The sequence below is a fragment of the Helianthus annuus genome, chromosome 8, assembly GCF_002127325.2.
Source record: "Helianthus annuus cultivar XRQ/B chromosome 8, HanXRQr2.0-SUNRISE, whole genome shotgun sequence".
Lineage (NCBI taxonomy): Eukaryota > Viridiplantae > Streptophyta > Magnoliopsida > Asterales > Asteraceae > Helianthus > Helianthus annuus.
In genome coordinates this window covers 68,890,787-68,910,338 of record NC_035440.2, presented here as the reverse complement: position 1 = coordinate 68,910,338, position 19,552 = coordinate 68,890,787, and the positions used below count along the sequence as shown (strand labels likewise).

Below are 19,552 nucleotides of genomic sequence, written 5' to 3'. Positions count from 1 at the left end.
ACTCTTAAAATAGCTACGGTCAGGGTTGGTCAATCACGTCCTAATACGATTACCAATTAGTCCATTAGTGGTTTCAAATAGAGCACAAAGTTCCTACACGTATTCTAACATGTTCCACGTAAAATATTATAATGTAGTAAAATATTATAATGTATATATGTACACATGCAAGCAAAGTGTCGCTATTCGAATTAGCGACCACATATACGTCACAAATCACATAATAAATCTCGTCACAAAATTTCAGCTTTTAAGTGCATTTTCGGACAATTTTCGGTGCATTAATTGGGACCGTTCGGGCACCGGATAGTTCCCGAAGAATTACAGAATGTTTCAATCGAACCAGAGACCATTACATTAAAATTTAGTGACCAAATTCCTTACGGATTTTTCTTGAAAAATCTTGCGCCAAACCATGATCAGATTTGATGTAATCTGATCACGTTTGCCGACCAATGTATTTAAAAATATCTGTGTATCCAATTGGCACGAAACCTAAAAAAATCACATGTCCGATCCCTAGTATCTACAGTAAAATTTTCACATTCAAACAGTAAACACACACTGAGTTATGACGCAAAACATTCGCTGCATTTTCTGCAGAAAATGGCAGCTCATAGCAGTTTTACAAACAATTCCGCTAAAAATACCTAGACCTGTCCAAAAAATACAAAACCACCTCTGTTTGAAAGATATTTCCGGATACTTGGACTTAGACTCTGAAATCGTAAGGTTTTAATAATTTAAAGTCCCGGAACAGGATACGCAAGTCAGCGTATTTTCTGCAGAAAATCGCTGAACTGATATATACTCGATTTAGTCACTTTTTATGCATCCTAACAAGGTTTTAGGTGTCGTAAGCGCATAACGAACTTGTGTAAACATAATACAAGGTATCTACATCAGATTGCGAAGTCGATATCACAAAAGTTCGCTTATGTAAACAGTCATACTCTATCCCATACCCACATAAAATCACAACTCATACAAGCACAAGATCACGACACATAACATTAATCACAGCAGCAATAACATGATATCAATTGTGTATCGACATTAAAAACTATCCTCTACAACAGGTTTCGGTCCATAACTAACCCTAGCTTATAAATAAACGCTTATACGACTAACATCACATCGACACGCCCCTTTTCTAGCAACCCTAGTTCACAAATAATCATATAACACCCAAGAATCATATAAACCATAAGAACACAACCAAGATAGCAGAAGTTCGTAACAACAAGCATACATGAATCTATAAAAGTAAACCTACAAGTCAAGACATGGTACCTAGAGGCGAAGTGAGAGTGCGATTGAGTCCTGAACCGACTTGCGGAGGGAGTCTTGGCCTGGTTTGGCGTCGGCAGAGAGGAGAAGAGAGGGATCGCAGTTTGCAAGTTTGGGGTTTAGCCGTTTAGGTTAGGAATTATAGTGATAACATGCAGTTACGTATTTTAGAGATATAGGGCATGAGGCTGTTTGAAGAGTTGAGTCTGAAGTGGGCTGTAACCAAGGGTATTGGGCTGGGGTATTGGGCTGTAGGTTGAAGATGCAAAGGATTAATTTGGTTGCACACCAAAAAACGTAAAGGAATCGGGGGAAGGGTGTGGGGTTTCGCATGGTGCACATGCTTGAGAACTAGTGTTTATTTTCTTTTCTCTAGAATTTACGTCATATGAATAAGTTGTGATGGTGAGAATGAGTGCATGGAAAATCTTGGTACATGGGCATGGATATTAAAAAGTGGGATGTATGATATTTGCATGGGAAGGTCATAATAACCATGCATAAATCCTTCACTTGTGTCTAGTTTAATGTTGTACATTTTTTTATCATAAAGGAATGCCTACAAATATAACTACAAATATAGTACATGTGCTGATGAAGTTAGTTTTTCTTAAAGATATGCATAATTATTATTTTAACCAACTACTAACTAACTTAAAAACCTATGATTTTATTATGATTCGAACCTTAAAATTTTCAAGTTACGCGAGTGGGTCCAATCGACAAGCGGAACATGTGTTTTGGTTCAAATGGTTTGGGTCAGTTTAACGCAACATGGATTTGGTTTCGATTACACGTTTGCACACTATAAATTAAATAAGTATAAATTAATTCGTCAAATAAGATAAGTATATAATTATTTTGTAAAAAAACGAAACGAGCAGTTTTTACCTCTAAGTTACGGGTTGTCACATCATCCCCAAGTTGAAAGAAATTTCGTCCCGAAATTTAGTACGTGGTTACTGAGGAAGCTAGTTAGGTTGCATGGTTTCCTGGTTTTCCTGGGGTATCACATCATCCCCCTATTGGTTTGGAATTTCGTCCCGAAATTCAGTTGCAACTTCAGTGTTAGATGCGCCATTTTTGAACAATTGGGGATACTTGCGGATCATCTGATCTTCCCGTTCCCAGGTAAACTCTGGGCCACGACGGGAGTTCCAACAATAACCGAAGAATTCAACCAAGTAATTTGTTGTCTAGGAGCAATCCCAGTAGTGGTGTATGGCGGCACGGCACAAAAGGGAAGTTCGTTGCATCACGGTCGCGGAATTACATCACTTGCCCAAAACAAAATTTGGTTGGTAGGGTTCGAGTTGCTAAACAACGAACGTGTGTAACTATGACTACGTAGTTTCTGGTGACGATGATAGGTGGAGATGTTAATGTTCGTCAACAGGGATGCGGGGGGTATAGTTCTCCTAAACCCGAGTTCGTTTAGGCCAGGTCTGGTATTCTTGATTGATGGCGTGCAAACTGAATGTACGGAGGGTCAGATGGCGACGTCATATCGAGATAAGCATATGAATAAGTAGGACGCATAAAGAGTTGTCGCAGTGGGGTGACAAGGGAACAGAAAAGAATTTGACCACCACTTGTCAAATTGCAAGTAAACAGTTGAGTGTCAAAGCGAGCACACTAGGGCTAATAAGGGCAACATGCTACTACGTTAACTAAGCATACCATAAATAGCACACCACGCAAAAGTAATCTAGCAACTGGCAATATAAACATAAATCATACTACGTGTTGTGTTGAGACTTGCACGTGGAGCGAAGCGTCGTTGTGGATCGTTGAGCACTGAACAGGTTATAGTCTGGTTTTTGTCAAAAAGCTTTTTCCCTTTTTAAAACCAAGTTCACTATAACCAATGGCTCTGATACCAATCTGTCACACCCCCAAAATCCACACGCGGAGTATCACCGCATGGAGGCGTGACTGACCAGGATCAAGCAACCAATCATATTGAACATAGCGTGTAAATAATTATAAAACATAAACACAATATAATTGGTGTCCAAATAAAACATAGTTTAAGTAATCAGCGGAAGCATATTGTTTAAAACCAAAACAAAAGTTCAAATGTATCAAAAGTTTGACATGGGATATGACTATCCATGTCCCACAACGTCCACGCCTCCTCGTGCAAGCTCCAAAAGTACCTAACGACCTGCAAGGCATGTAACAACGAGTCAACAACAAAGTTGAGCGAGTTCACAGTTGATTGTTTAGTTATAGTATTCGTTTCGTAAACCATATGTTCGTTTTGTAAACCATGTATCGTATTAATTCGTATCGCGGTCTCCCAGACATGTTTGGAAAGATTAGTGGGGGTTTCCCATGTATCCTAGACTAGTTGTATTTGTATTTGTATCGCGGTCTCCCAGACATGTTTGCAAAGATTAGTATTCGTATGCGGCCTCCCAGGCATGTGTGCGAAGATTATTGGGGGCTTCTCATGGGTTACTAGTCTAGTTGTATCTATACGTGTCCTTCCCAACCCGAGGACAGTGTACGTAAACCAGTAGCAATGAAAGTACGAGTAACCATTCAATCCCATTCCCAACCCACCGGGAATCCCATGCCTTGGTAAGAGTGTGAACTCACCTTTGGTTGCTCGGTTGAACTCTTAAAATAGCTAACGGTCAGGGTTGGTCAATCACGTCCTAATACGATTACCAATTAGTCCATTAGTGGTTTCAAATAGAGCACAAACTTCCTACACGTATTCTAACATGTTCCACGTAAAATATTATAATGTAGTAAAATATTATAATGTATATATGTACACATGCATGCAAAGTGTTGCTATTCGAATTAGCGACCACATATTCGTCACAAATCACATAATAAATCTCGTCACAAAATTTCAGCTTTTAAGTGCATTTTCGGACAATTTGCGGTGCATTAATCGGGACCGTTCGGGCACCGGATAGTTCCCGAAGAATTACAGAATGTTTAAATCGAACCAGAGACCATTGCACTGGATTTTTCTTGAAAAATCATGCGCCAAACCATGATCAGATTTGATGTAATCTGATCACGTTTGCCGAACAATTTATTTAAAAATATCTGTGTATCCAATTGGCGCGAAACCAAAAACAAAAATCACATGTCCGATCCCTAGTATCTACAGTAAAATTTTCACATTCAAACAGTAAACACACACTGAGTTATGACGCAAAACATTCGCTGCATTTTCTGCAGAAAATGGCAGCTCATAGCAGTTTTACAAACAATTCCGCTAAAAATACCTAGACCTGTCCAAAAAATACAAAACCACTTCTGTTTGAAAGATATTTCCGGATACTTGGTTTTAGACTCTGAAATCGTAAGGTTTTGCCCCCGGAACAGGATACGCAAGTCAGCGTATTTTCTGCAGAAAATCGCTGAACTGATATTTACTCGATTTAGTCACTTTTTCATGCATCCTAACAAGTTTTTAGGTGTCGTAAGCGCATAACGAACTTGTGTAAACATAATACAAGGTATCTACATCAGATTGCAAAGTCGATATCACAAAAGTTCGCTTATGTAAACAGTCATACTCTATCCCATACCCACATAAAATCACAACTCATACAAGCACAAGATCACGACACATAACATTAATCACAGCAGCAATAACATGATATCAATTGTGTATCGACATTAAAAACTATCCTCTACAACAGGTTTCGGTCCATAACTAACCCTAGCTTGTAAATAAACGCTTATACGACTAACATCACATTGACACACCCCTTTTCTAGCAACCCTAGTTCGCAAATAATCACATAACACCCAAGAATCATATAAACCATAAGAACACAGCCAAGATAGCAGAAGTTCGTAACAACAAGCATACATGAATCTATAAAAGTAAACCTACAAGTCAAGACATGGTACCTAGAGGCGAAGTGAGAGTGTGATTGAGTCCTGAACCGACTTGCGGAGGGAGTCTTGGCCTGGTTTGGCGTCGGCAGAGAGGAGAAGAGAGGGATCGCAGTTTGCAAGTTTGGGGTTTAGCTGTTTAGGTTAGGAATTATAGTGATAACATGCAGTTACGTATTTTAGAGATATAGGGCATGAGGCTGTTTGAAGAGTTGAGTCCGAAGTGGGCTGTAACCAAGGGTATTGGGCTGGGGTATTGGGCTGTAGGTTGAAGGTGCAAAGGATTAATTTGGCTGCACACCAAAAACGTAAAGGAATGGGGGGAAGGGTGTGGGGTTTCACATGGTGCCCATGCTTGAGAACTAGTGTTTATTTTCTTTTCTCTAGAATTTACGTCATATGAATAAGTTGTGATGGTGAGAATGAGTGCATGGAAAATCTTGGTACATGGGCATGGATATTAGAAAGTGGGATGTATGATATTTGCATGGAAAGGTCATAATAACCATGCATAAATCCTTCACTTGTGTCTAGTTTAATGTTGTACATTTTTTATCATAAAGGAATGCCTACAAATATAACTACAAATATAGTACATGTGCTGATGAAGTTAGTTTTTCTTAAAGATATGCATAATTATTATTTTAACCAACTACTAACTAACATAAAATCCTATGATTTTACTATGATTCGAACCTTAAAAGTTTCAAGTTACGTGAGTGGGTCGAATCGACAAGCGGAACATGTGTTTTGGTTCAAATGGTTCGGGTCTATTTAACGCAACATGGATTTGGTTTCGATTACACGTTTGCACACTATAAATTAAATAAGTATAAATTAATTCGTCAAATAAGATAAGTATATTATTATTTTGTAAAAAAACGAAACGAGCAGTTTTTACCTCTAAGTTACGGGTTGTCACAATAAGGATATACCCGAAATAACATTTTGTCATCTTTGAACATTACAAAGTTAAAGTAATAAACCGGTTTTAATTCTCACTTCTTCTTTAAATTGTAGCCTCTTGTTTCTTTTAAAGATATTGTAATACTCCATTAGATGCTTCACATTAATCTAGACATATCTAGTGTGTTGCAATGTGAGTAATATCTAAACGAGTATAGACTTAAAATACATAAGGCTTCTAATTTATGAAGCATAAGTAAATGATCTCATTGATCCTATTATCCTCTAAAGGAGAGCAGTATTTTGTTACATATGTAAGGACCCATTTAATGTTAAACTTATGGAACGATACTATTGTCCCATTAGGTCTATCTCGGTATGTTATGATATCTATTACGTAAGAGATATCTCTGAGATCTATTATATCAAAGTTTGTGTTAACAATGCTTTAACTTATGTAACATATACTTGTCAAAAGAATATCATCTATATAGACAAGTTTAATTTAGTTGCTCCCACTCATCTTGAGGTAGGTACATTAATCCACTTGGTTGTTGATGAAAATAATTACGTTAAGATTTCATCACATTATGATGTTTGCATTAACCTATACATGGATTTTATTGGCTTACAAATAAAGTGTTCTTAACCTTCAGTTTGGAACTTTCGGGTTGTTTTATGAACATGTAAATGTGTCAGCCAATTGTTAGGGAAAAATTGTTTTAATGTTCATCTAATGTAGCTTTAAACTATTATAATCTACTAGAACAGTGATGATCCTCAAAGAAATCTTTATTAGATATGTAATAAAGATTCTTTAATAATTTATCTCTTCCTAAGTACAACCTTTGACAATCAATCATGCCTCTTCGTGACTTAACGCTTATATCAGGATTTGGTTTAGTTATGAACACTCTTAGGTAATTCAATCAAATCCCAAACGTTACACGAACATATAAAATCAGTTTTACTAGAAAACTATTTTATTCCATTTAGAGGATTAATTGACGCTAATGGCTTAATTAGAAGAGATAGGACCAGTAAACATTTCCAAAATCCATTTTAACTTCAGTTAGGGAGGTTATGTAATCATCAAAGTTAGTAGGTTTTTAAACCTAGATGACCTCCTGAGTTGATTATTGGGTTCATTAAAAGTTTCAGTTTTATGGATTAGCTCTTGGTTAGGTTGCTATCATTTTCAGGATTCTAAGTTTGTAAGAGTTGGTGCAGTATGGTGTACAAGAGGTGTAATCGGAGTTAAATTCGGAGTAAAATTTAATGACACTCTTCCCCCCCACCTCTTGTATTCCTTTCAAGTCATGATAAGGACTTGATTGCTCCCACTGACCTTAGAAATCTTAAGGAACTCAGCATGCTTAGGGTCAATATGTAACGACCAACAAATTCTAATAGAGAAACTAGTTAATGACGTTAGTCGTTGTGATTTCTCTTGTTGAGGATTATGTTAGTTCAGGTAAGAAAACTAAGTGTGCCCACAATTAAGCAACAATGAAACTTTTATAAGAGTAGCATTAGATTTTAAGGAGACAAGTTTTGATGGAACAGTGTCGTGATGGAGCGGTGTCTTGTACAAGAGGTGCGAATTGAGGTAAGGTGAAATTTTCACTCCCCCACCTCTTGCAACTATTGCAAGTTATTATTAAGACACATAATGCTCCCACTGATCTTTGATATATCTAGAAATGCTACAAGATAAATTTCAATGAGGTACGTGACGTGGGAACCTATCATATATATGTTAGACTTTATTGGATTTCCTTAATGTCCAGATATCATAAGAAAACTCAGGGACATATCTAATAGAAATCTTATTAAGTATATATATGAATAAATTTCTTCTAAGACCGTGGGCCATATGCGACAAAAATTAGATACAAGTAGATAGTCTTTAAATGATAAATGAATTATGTCTGAATATTCTACGTTCCACGAACGTCAATGAATGACTTATGATGGACCCATACTTATTCCTTAAGCCAAGTAATATTTAGGGCTGTAACGTCATGATTTAAAGTCACATAGAATGAGATTAGATGAAACAAAATCATCCTCATTAACCATGTCATGATTTCTCATGAATTTCGGTCATAATGGATGAAATCTATAAGTCTCATTTTCCTTTTGTCAAATTCTCATTTGCATGATGACAAAAGTTGTGAAAGTGTAAGGTATCATCTACTTTTATCTTAGTAATGTATCTATCCAGATATTTAGAACAAATAAAATGAGAGTTTAAGGTAAGTGTGACTTTATGTTGACTATGCAAACCTCACAACCTTCATAACATTGCTTAATTATGATACTATATTCTGACTAATCTTCAGAATATATATAAGGTATCGAAAAACGTTGTTAGAAGACTGATGTGCACAAAATGCAACATATAAATTACATCAACTGTGGCATAAAACTAACCCTTTTTAGTACTAATGTTGGAAAAAGCATGTTTTTGTCTTCCTTTTGTATTTTCAGGATTAAATGAGCTCAAATGAACAAAAGAAGCAAAAAGGCAGCAAAATCTAACATAAATAGAAGAAAAGGGATAAACGTGGCATGCCCGACCTCCCCGACAGCATCTTCCCAAGCAAAACAAGAGAACAGAAGGCTGAACACGCCCCGTGCTCAATGAGCACGGGGGCGTGCCCAAGTGTCAGCAGAAAAGACAAAGTTATAGAAGCTTCTATCGCCCACCACGGGGTCGTGCTCAGCGGACACGGGACCGTGGTCAACTCTAAGATTCGCAGAATCTAGGGAAATCTTGATAGTACAGATACACTTCTGCACACGGGGTCGTGCTCAGCGGACACGGGGGCATGGTCAACTAATGCAGACAAGCTGCAATTAATGAAGAAAGAGAAGGAGGATGGACACGGGGCCGTGTCCGAGCTGCTGTTCAGGCTATAAATAGGGGTGCTTGGCTCATTTGGAAACCATCCATTGGCACACCACCTCTCTCAAACTTCACCTACCACCCACCACCATCACAATACCATCATCCACCAGCATCATCCATCATCCATCATAGAGTGTGTGAGTCGTCTCGGGATCCAAGATTGATCGTAAGAGTTCTTGACAATCAAAGGTCATGTTTGCCTAAGTCTCTTACATCACTTGGTGAAGACAAGTGTTTAGTGTAATACTTATTATTTTTAATCTTTTCGCACTTTTTATTTGGTTATGTATTAATATCTTTAATAACTAGTTTCTTATGTTGAAGGTGATTCTTCCTTATCGTTTGTCTGTGGTGTCTTGGCATTATTTTACTGTCTATATAAAATAAAAGATTTTCACCATTCATATCTTCACGGTCTATATGGAGATATGTTGGCTACCTGGTCGGGGGTTAAGGGAACAGTTTGGTGAGAGTCTTGCCATTGTTCAGTGTATAGATCCTGCAAAGGACCTGGATCAAATTTAGTAGGACCTCCTTCAATACCCACCGGTATTGGATGGCGGGGGTCCAAACTCTTTGATCCCCTCATAAGTAAACTACTATTAAAACTTTAACCCGGCTACTTAGGACTGTATCCCTACTTCTCAGACTACTTAGCCGAGGGTAACGTCAACTTCAAAAGAGGGGCCTACTACAATAACTAAGATAATCTCTTGAAAAGTGTAAAAGTGCGGAAATAATCAAAGGTTACACTACACACGAGTCGGATCCAAGTGATTCATCTTGTCTATCTGTTTTTACTTTTATTTTATTTTTCAGCATTTTAGTTAGTTTTATTTTTCTAGTTTAAAAACTTTTTTTCTAACTTTTGATTTGATTAGACGTTGAGGATAAAACGGTACTAAAAGCTCTTGTGTCCTTGGACGACCTCGGTATCTTACCAACACTATACTACGTCCACGATGGGTGCACTTGCGCATATGTGTGTTTAGTGTTAGTAAATATCATGTTTTATAAATTTAAAACTTGGCTAAAAAAGTGTAAAAGGGCTTAAAATATACATTAAAAATCTATTACACGACACGTACATCATGCTTTTGGCGCCGTTTCCGGGGACACAAGGATTTTAAGAAAGTTGGGAATCAACAGCCTAATCGTTTTTCTGATTTTTCTGTTTTTTTAGAATTTTCTTAAGTTTTTAGCTTCTGCAGAACTCAGCACGGGCCGTGCCCGCTGAACACGCCCCGCGCCCAATCTTTGGAACTGGCAATCCTGCTTTAAGTCAGACAGTAAGCTGAACACGGGGTCGTGCCCACTCAACACGCCCCGTGCCCAAGTTTCAGTTATTGAAAACAGAACCGTAAGATCCCGACGGTTGGTAATTTCTGACACAAACATGAGTGATACTAATACTTTTTACTTTCGGCACTCTTATGGTACGTGGTGTCAATTATGTGGTGGCTCTCATAAAGAATTAGAATGTTATTTTCCAAATTATAAGCCCCACTATATAGACCCATTGTTTTCCTATGCTCTCAACCGGACCTTCTAGGAGAAATGCTTCTTGATGAACTATTTCAATTAGAAGATCTAATTCTTAATTGGTTAAAAGAACTTAAGATGGATTTCATTAATTCATCTCAAGACGATACCCAAGAAGAATTGTTGGGATCGCATTCGAATAAAAACAACTTCTTTGTTCCCGATAATACCCTTAACTCTAGTGAAGACTTGGGCGATAGTCGTCCCTATGTCGATTGTGCCGTGAAGGACTCTTCATCGACTTCGTTCGGTGCATACATAGACCTGAGCGATTTGGCATACACCTTCTTTAACGAGAGCACGGGAAAGGGTTGGACTTGTCCACCTACATTTAGCATAGGAATCACCCTCACCGACAACCTCTTGCATTCTCGTCTTAGTCTAGAACAATTTAGGTATCTTAGGCACCTTGGGGTTGTTCCATCCAGTAAGGAGCCGCCCGATGCGGATAAGTTCCTTAGAAATAGACGAAACTTCATAATCAGCCACTAGACACGGGGCCGTGCCCAGGTCAACACGCCCCCGTGTCCACCAAAAGATTCCTTACTGACTTTTTGTCAGAATACGGACAAAATGTGTCAGGATCTTGCCTGCACACGGGGCCGTGTCCAGCGTGCTGTCGTTTTCTATAAATGCAGACAAGAATCCTGCACATTTGGACCATCCAGGGACAGAGATTTGAGAGGATCTTCTCACCTACCATCCTAGGTATTTTCTAAAAGAAGGTTCTAACAACCATCTTGTCCTTTCCTCTTTTATCCATTGCCTTCTTCTTCATCTTTCTTGCCTCAACACCTCCATTGAAGCTTGAGATCACCAAGATTCCAAGCTTTATTGTGATGTTTGTAAGGTTTTTGTTCAAGGAATCTTGTTAAGAATAAGTTGTACAACATTGTTTTAAGTTATTTCTCCTCAAAAATGCTTCATAAGTTGGAAAAATGATTTGAAACTCCAAGATTCCTTGTTCCAAAAATCTGCAGAAATGTGAACACGGGGCCGTGCTCATTGAGCACGGGGCATTGTCCGAAGTTACTGTTTCATTAAAATAAACTATTTTTGGTTTGTTTTCGTAGAATGTCTAGTCAAAACAGTGGAACCTCTTCTGCACATTCCAGAAACAGTCGAAGGGAAAGAAGGTCTTCAATTGAAGCAACTCTCGTACGTTACGTAATGGCATTACGTGAAGCTCTTGACGAGATGACTTCGGTAGAGGAGGTCCTTATAGACCATATAAATTATCTTACGGTGGGGCTGGAAAACAGTTTTCAAGAAATTAACCTCTTGCACTAGAGGTTAAACATTCTTGTAACACCTCCCATGGAACCAATCCTCCCTCAAGAGGATTGGAACCTAGCACTTGGAATCAACAATCCTACCGGGTGGGATGACATTCCAGCGGAGCCACCTCTTGAAGATCTACAAGAAGTCCCGATGGAGGTTGCACCCCCTCAAACCGATGCCAATGAGCCCGCCTTTCTTCTCTCAAGGGAGATAGAGGAGTGGCTCACCGACGTGTGAGGGACCCATGCCCGGAGAAAGAAATTCTTCAAGCCGCATCCAACCAAGAGAATTATCTCTTTGGAAATTTTGCTAGTAGAATAAATGTTAGGCTAGAACTTCTTGGTTTAGATTTCTTGTGCTTCTTTGACCTATTTATCTAGAATTTTAATTTTTAGGATTATTATGTAATTCTCTCTATGTTTTAATGAATGATGGTTTTAGTTAATTTGGTGTTTGGATGATGTTGTAATGGATATAACACACTCGAGATGGTGAAGGATAACAAGGGAAACTTGTACCAGCACCCCATGCACGAAAACAAGGCCGTCCGACAAAATTTTCCTCATTACAGCAAGTTCAGCACGGGCCGTGCCCGCCCAACACGGCCCCGTGCTGCACAATCTGCAGAAAATGCCCGGTTCAGGTAACTGGACACGGGGCGTGCTCACTGAACACGCCCCCATGCCCATGCTTCTGTTTCTTTTTATAAACTTTTGTTACTGGTGATCTGAACACGGAGCCGTGCCCGGACACCACGGGGTCGTGTCCAGACGCCCAGTAACATAAAATTTTGCTTTTTCACACCTTTTTACACATTCAGTCAACCTAAAAACTTATTTATGGGACACATTGAGGACAATGTGTAATTTAAGTGTGGGGGGATGCTAAAACCTTGAATCTTGCAAGTCTTAAATACAAGCCTTACACAAAACTCTATTGGAACCGCTAATCACCCCAAATTCTTTCAAAAAAAAAATTCATTTTTTACTTGTCTAGGTTTAAGTTGGGAAATTCAAGTTCTAAAAAGGTTATATTTTTACAAATTTACAACCGATAGCGTCGTGATAAAAAGAACCAACATAAGAAAATTATGAAACGGCATGACAAGTTTAGTTAAAATTTGATTATATATACTTGATCACATAAAAACCCATTCCCACAAAAAGTTAGTTTTGAGCTTTTATTGAGCATACAATTACATATCTTTAAACTAAATGCTCATTTTTCGTTTCTTGTGTGAATAGTCGTTCGGTTCTTACGACTCTAGAACTTGCAACGACGATACATTCCCGGTCCTTAACAACTTAATCCCGAGAAAGTAAATGATCACTACAAGAAAACTGAGTTTTTAGTACGCGCAAAAGCGTCCTAAAATGTTATTTTATAGGACCATTCATTTAATAGGACCAACGGTAAAAGCATTTCATGTAGAGGGGTCGTAATAAGTCCCGGAACTAAAAAAGCGTCCTAACATCTCAAATAAGATTATGAAACCAATTTTATGGTCGCGTAATATGTCTTTGAACAACCAAAATAGTGTCCTAATAAAAACATATTAGGACCCTTTAACGATGTTCTAACATGTGCTTAGAAACTTTTAATCTTTTGATACACTTACAAGCGTCCCTAGAAATTAATTGATAGGACCCTTATAATGTAACATTATAGCTAATTTAGTACCAAGAAAAGGGTCCTAATATATTAAATAAGATTATGAAACCAATTTTACTGTCGCATAACATGTCTATAGGCAACTTAAATAGTGTCCTAAAAAGAACATATTAGGACACTTTTACAATGTTCTAATATGTGATTACCTACTTTTAATCTTTTGATACACATACAAGCGTCCTTAAAAATTAATTTATAGGACCCTTATGATGTAATGTTATAGCTACTTTAATATCAAGAAAATGGTTCTAATATCCAAAATAAGATTATAAAACCAATTCTATAAACAGACCATCAACATATAAGTTCCTAATAGTTATTGTATAACATCAACTAATAAAAGAAATAAAACTTTATTATATTTCAAATAAGCATTTTCATAACAAAAACACTAACCATAAATAAGTTATAACATTATCTAACATAAAGTCTTAACATTTAACAAAGAAATTAAAAGCAATTAAAGAAATAAGAAGCATAAAATCTTGAGTCATCATGCGTCCTCAATCCTCATGGACTACCTACAAATAAACCATCCATGTATAAGCATTAAGTTCCATGATATTAAAATTATTTGTATCACAAGTTTAACAAATACATACCGAGATGAATGAATAGGGCCATGCGATGAATGCACCAATACAATCTTGAATTGTAGAAAACAAACCATATGGTCTTACCAAGTTTTCATCTTTTTTTATTGGTACTTGAACGTTTACCTCACACCATTCTGGTCCAATCTCTATACCACCAACTAGATCATTTGGGTCCAAGCTCTGGACCCTTCCTCTTGCTACAGTCTTAGTAGAGTTTAGAATGCTTTTGAGGAAAACTTTATCTCCGACCTAGATTGTAGTTTTCAACAAATATTTATTAAACTCTAGTCATAATAGTGCAAGAAATACAAAAAAAATTAATAAAATTTTACACTAGAAGGCTAACATTTTTATAGAAAAACTAAGGAAAATTGGTTTTTAATAATCCCACATTTACAATCTTGTACACAATAATCCCACCTTTAGTCTTGGTACATAATGCCTAATTCATTTCAGGATCAGTGCTTATAAGTAGACCTGGCAAACGTGTCGGGTCGGGCCATGGGTCAAAACGGGTCAATTATAAAAAAGGGTTGTTTTGGTTCGGGTCGAAACAGGTCCGGGTCAATAATAAAGGTCAAACTAATATATGATTAAACATCATTAACTTTTAGCCATAAACGCTTAAATTTAGAACAAGAATTTGATTTTTGCCCGCCGCGCATTGTGCCAGCGGGACAAAGCATTTAATCGCAAACCAAACTCATCATTAAGCGAATACGTTTCAATTCTATTTCTCAACCAAACAAATGAAATTTAGATTCTAATTCTAACAAATCATGCTAACCAAGAACATTTAAAAATGAAACTTAGATTCCACTCCCTCTATCTTAATCAAGTTGACCCAGATAAGCAAGTATGGATGCCAAATAAACCAGAAATGTGAAACTGTGACCAAATATATGGAACCAGATTGTGGTTGTACCTTATGCAGTTCTATTTGTGCCTACTAAGTGTGCGACCAGATTTATTTAAACATTTGCAACATTTAGGTTTTCAGATCAAACGACAAAGCATTTAACTCAATCCTAAATCATTCATTCTAAGGTTACAAGAACTACCATTTCACATCTTCAAATAGTTGCATTTCATTTGGATTCTCGACTCAATCAAGCAAATCATTTGACTTATATCGTGCATCAAAATCCATCATTTCATCATTCATCTTTATTTCAAAAAGGTGCATTTAAGATTTCTAATTATCCATCATACACAAACATCTAACATTAGAGTGCTTATTTCCAAATACACATTTCTTAAACATTTAAAACGGCTTACCAAATATTTGTGACATGGTCGAAAACAGAACCGTACGGATCTACTCATCTTTTTATTTATTAATCAGCAACAAGTTATATAGCATAAATTTTTCTTTTGAAACTGGAACAAGGAACACCGTGATAGGTGAAATTTTAATAATAGCTAACATATGTAAATGCATCAAAGACCCAAAAATTATCAACACTACATCATCTATAAGCAGTTTATACAAGCATGTTCTCGACCACTTTCAATCAAGCAAATAATAACAAATATACATCCAAATTGATGAGCACAAATATTCAAATGTAGTATGTTACTGACCGGAAACTATGAACCAAAAAGATGTACGATGCCACTACTTCCTTTTTCCGAATCTGAGAACCGAATCGAACAATAATCCGAGCCGAAGCAAAGCTGCAATATGACCCGGGACTGAACCAAAACTCGAATCAAACCACCACTGTTGCTTCTGTTCTCTGCCATACCACCGCTGTCCTCGTCGCCGTCGGCCACCACTGGCATCATTCATCATCATCAGCATCATATTTTGTAGAAGAAAAGAAAAAATAAAAGAAAGAGGATGAAAGAAAGGGGGTTTAGCAGTGAAACTCGTCGGACCGAGTCACAAACCGCCGCCGTCACTGGTCTAGCGGCTCCGCCGGTTCCTTCTCCCTCGAGCTCTCTCTCTTCGAAATCTGATGTATGTGTAACAGGTGCAAGGAGATGTTTTCAGAGGTGAGTGTGTAGAGGATGCGGGGGGGGGGGGGTGGTTCACAAGGAAAATCAGAGGTGAGGTCATGGGGTTAGGTGTATAAGATGTATGATGATGTTCATGGTTTTTCTATTCAAACCCTAATGACCCATATGACTCGTGATTAAAAGTTTTAAGTGACTCATCTCAACCACTTATTTATTTTTTTAACCCAGAACAACCTATTATCTATTACTATTATAAAAAGGAGAAGTAGTGTACAAAAATGTAATTTGACCAAGGGTACACATTTTAAAAAAGCATGTACAAGCGATTGGAAGCTGTAGAAGAGGAAGTTCATTAGTCTTTTAAGACGCCTCCAGGGAGAGGTTAGGGATTTCACCCATGAACCCTAATATGCGATTGTAAATGAATCGTCTGCAAACGTGAAGATTGAAACGGAACCATCAACGCAAAAGCAGATTGAAGGATGGAAAGGTGGACCGTGCAATTGAAGATGATGATTGAATTCTCTCCTCATCCAACAATATTTAAGATCAACTCCATGCTTCAATTCTGTACATCTTTCATACTTCAGTGCTCTGTTACCAGGTTTGGATTACCCACTCTCTTCTTCTCCTACATTCCACTCAATACATTATAACTTTCTCAATTGTGAACCATCAAGGCGAAGAGGAAGGATGGAAAGGTGGATCGTCCAATTGAAGATGATGATTGAATTTTCTCCTCATCTACCAATATTTAAGATCAAATCCATGCTTCAATTCTGTACTTCTTTGCCACTTCAGTGCCCTGTTATCAGGTTTGGATTATAACTCTTTTTCTCGGTCGTGCCTTTTTGTTGGTTCCATAGACGGTGTTAAGGTAATGTGATTTTGTATATTAGATACGCAATCATTATTGTTTGTTATGGGCTCTATTTTTCCTCTGTGTTTCTAATTTAGGGTTTCTAAAGATGCTTTACCACGATTCATTGAGATAACTGGTGTTCACAATGCAATCAAGGAGTGTTAGTTCCTTCATTCTCCTTTTTTTATTTTAATCGAATAAGGAAACAAGTACATAGCACATCAAAATCTTCAGTATTGATATTGAAACCGTCGAGCAATTATAAGTATCATCAATTAGGAGAGACGAATATCTAGGTTATACTCAGGCTTAATTTTCACCTAATTTGTTGTCGTTTTTGTTCTATTTTCAGGGTGAAATCGCAAGATTCGTATGTTTACACATATGTTGTGGATTTTGATCGCTAAGGAAGGATGTTTGAGAGGGAAGAAAGAAAGGATGTCGATATATCATTTATCAGGTGATGGGTCTGATTTTTTTTACAGTTTTGATATTTTTGCTGTGTATGATGTTAGGTTTATGTTTTTTGGCTGAGATCAAGTTTGTGATTATTAATAATTAAATCCACACGACTACTCGAGCTTGGCTTTCCGGCAACCGTACAGCGTCGGTATTGGACATTTTCATATATTTACTCTCAATGTTGTTGATCATAGTATGTGCATCTCGATCTTTGTTCTCGCATTCGAATTATGCGTCGTTTTAGGTTAGTTTTGTTTGTTGAATTCCAATTTATGTTGTACAGTTGGAACTTAGTTAGGAGTTTTAGTTAAAATTTAAGAGCTCTTAACTGGTTCAGTAATTTTGGATTCCAATTTAAAAATAGTATTTGGGGATTTCATCTCAGATTGAACCAGGTCTATTATGTGATCTAACTACAATACAAGAGGGGAAGGGGCACCCTCGGTTAGCGGTGATCGGCTTCGAAGCCGCATGCGAAACACTGCCGCCACCCCCCTCGGGTAGGTGAGCGGCTAGGGGAGCTCCACTACTGCTTGCCGAAGGTGATGTGGGCTAGGAACTGCGAAAGGACTGGTTTATCTCCACGAGGACTGTAAGATCATTCTGTTCGTTTGCTGGCGGCTGGCCGCTATAACAGTTATACAAGTTTTGACTTTTTTCTAAAACATTGACTTTCTTATGCCAGGGTGCTCGGAAAAGTTCTAAAAGTGGATACTGTTTGACTTCTTCTGAGTTATAATATGTCTCCAGTGAGTGTAATAGACAACGAAGTTGATATTCTAATTGGTGCTTTCCGCTCTGATCTAACGTCTTTCATGGAAGAATGGAGATCGATATTTTCTCGATTTCATTTGATAGTTGTGAAAGATCCTGATGTTAAAGAATTTAAAATTCCAGTAGGATTTGATGTTCGTGTTTACACCGAGTCGGACATAGTCAAAGTGGTCGGGTCTTCTAAACCTTCTTTGTTTTCTGGATACTCATCTCGCTACTTTGGCTATCTTGTATCTAATAAAAAGTACATAATATCAATCGATGATGACTGCAGCCCAGCCAAAACATCTTAACAACCCGCAACTCCTTTCTTTTTCAACACACTCTATGACCCATATCAAAAGGGATCTCACTTCGTTCGTGGGTACCCATTTAGCTTACGTAGCGGGGTCCCGTGTGCTCTTTCGTGCGGTCTTTGGCTTAATTTTGCAGACTATGATGCACCAACACAAGCGCTCAAACCAGATATGAGAAATACAAGGTATGTTGATGCTGTTTTGACAGTACCACTGAAGTCAATGATGCCAATGAGTGGAGTCAACATAGCGTTTGTCCGAGAACTGGTGGGTCCTGCTATGTTACCTGCTTTGAAGCTGGTGAAGGAAGGGAAAGTGAGGTGGGAAACAATGGAGGATGTATGGTGCGGGCTTGTCGTGAAAACGGTTTGCGATCACTTGAAACTGGGTGTGAAAAGTGGAATCCCATATGTTTGGAGGAATGAAAAGGGAAGTGCTATTGACAGTTTAAAGAAAGAATGGGAAGGAGTGAAGCTGATGGAGGATGCAGTGCTGTTTGTTGAGACATTAAGGCTGTCTCCATCGTCAGTGACGGCTGTGGATTGTGTGTTGGAGATTGCTGTTGCGGTGAAGGAACGGCTGGGATCAACACATGCGGTTTTTGTCAGTGCTGCTGAGGCCATGGTCGAATGGGTGAAGCTCTGGAAGGCAGTCCAGTCATTGGATCACTGAAAGGTAATCAAGGAACTGGAAATATGTAGTTTTACTTTGATGTTTACTTTGCTTCATAATATCCAAATTCCATCTTATGTGGACTTGTGTTACATGGTTTCGTGTAATAATACACTGCTGTCTCAATTCAAAGGCTTCTCATCTTCATATTAATTGTCCAATGATTTGCAGCAATTCTGGTAAATTTGTGTAGATTCCCCTGTTTTTTTTACGTATATTTTAATTTTTATATAGGTCATGCTTACAGTTTCATAACCATTACTTACAATTGCCATTGATTTGCACTCTGTGGTACTAAACTACTAATTATGGTACATCTCTCGTAACACAACTTGTTGTAGGTGTAACCAAAAAATGTTCATAACAAAAAAATATGTAAAAAATTGATATAATGGGGGTGTTCTTAATGTGTCTGGTACAGTTTCAGGTTTCGGCTAAGTTTTTGCGTTTGTGC

General features: G+C 37.8%; 1 pseudogene; it reads left to right on the top strand.

Annotated features, from left to right (window-relative positions):
- Positions 1 to 16,372: 16,372 nt before the first annotated feature.
- LOC110873112 lies at positions 16,373 to 19,245 on the top strand (annotated as a pseudogene).
- The last annotated feature ends 307 nt before the right edge of the window (positions 19,246 to 19,552 follow it).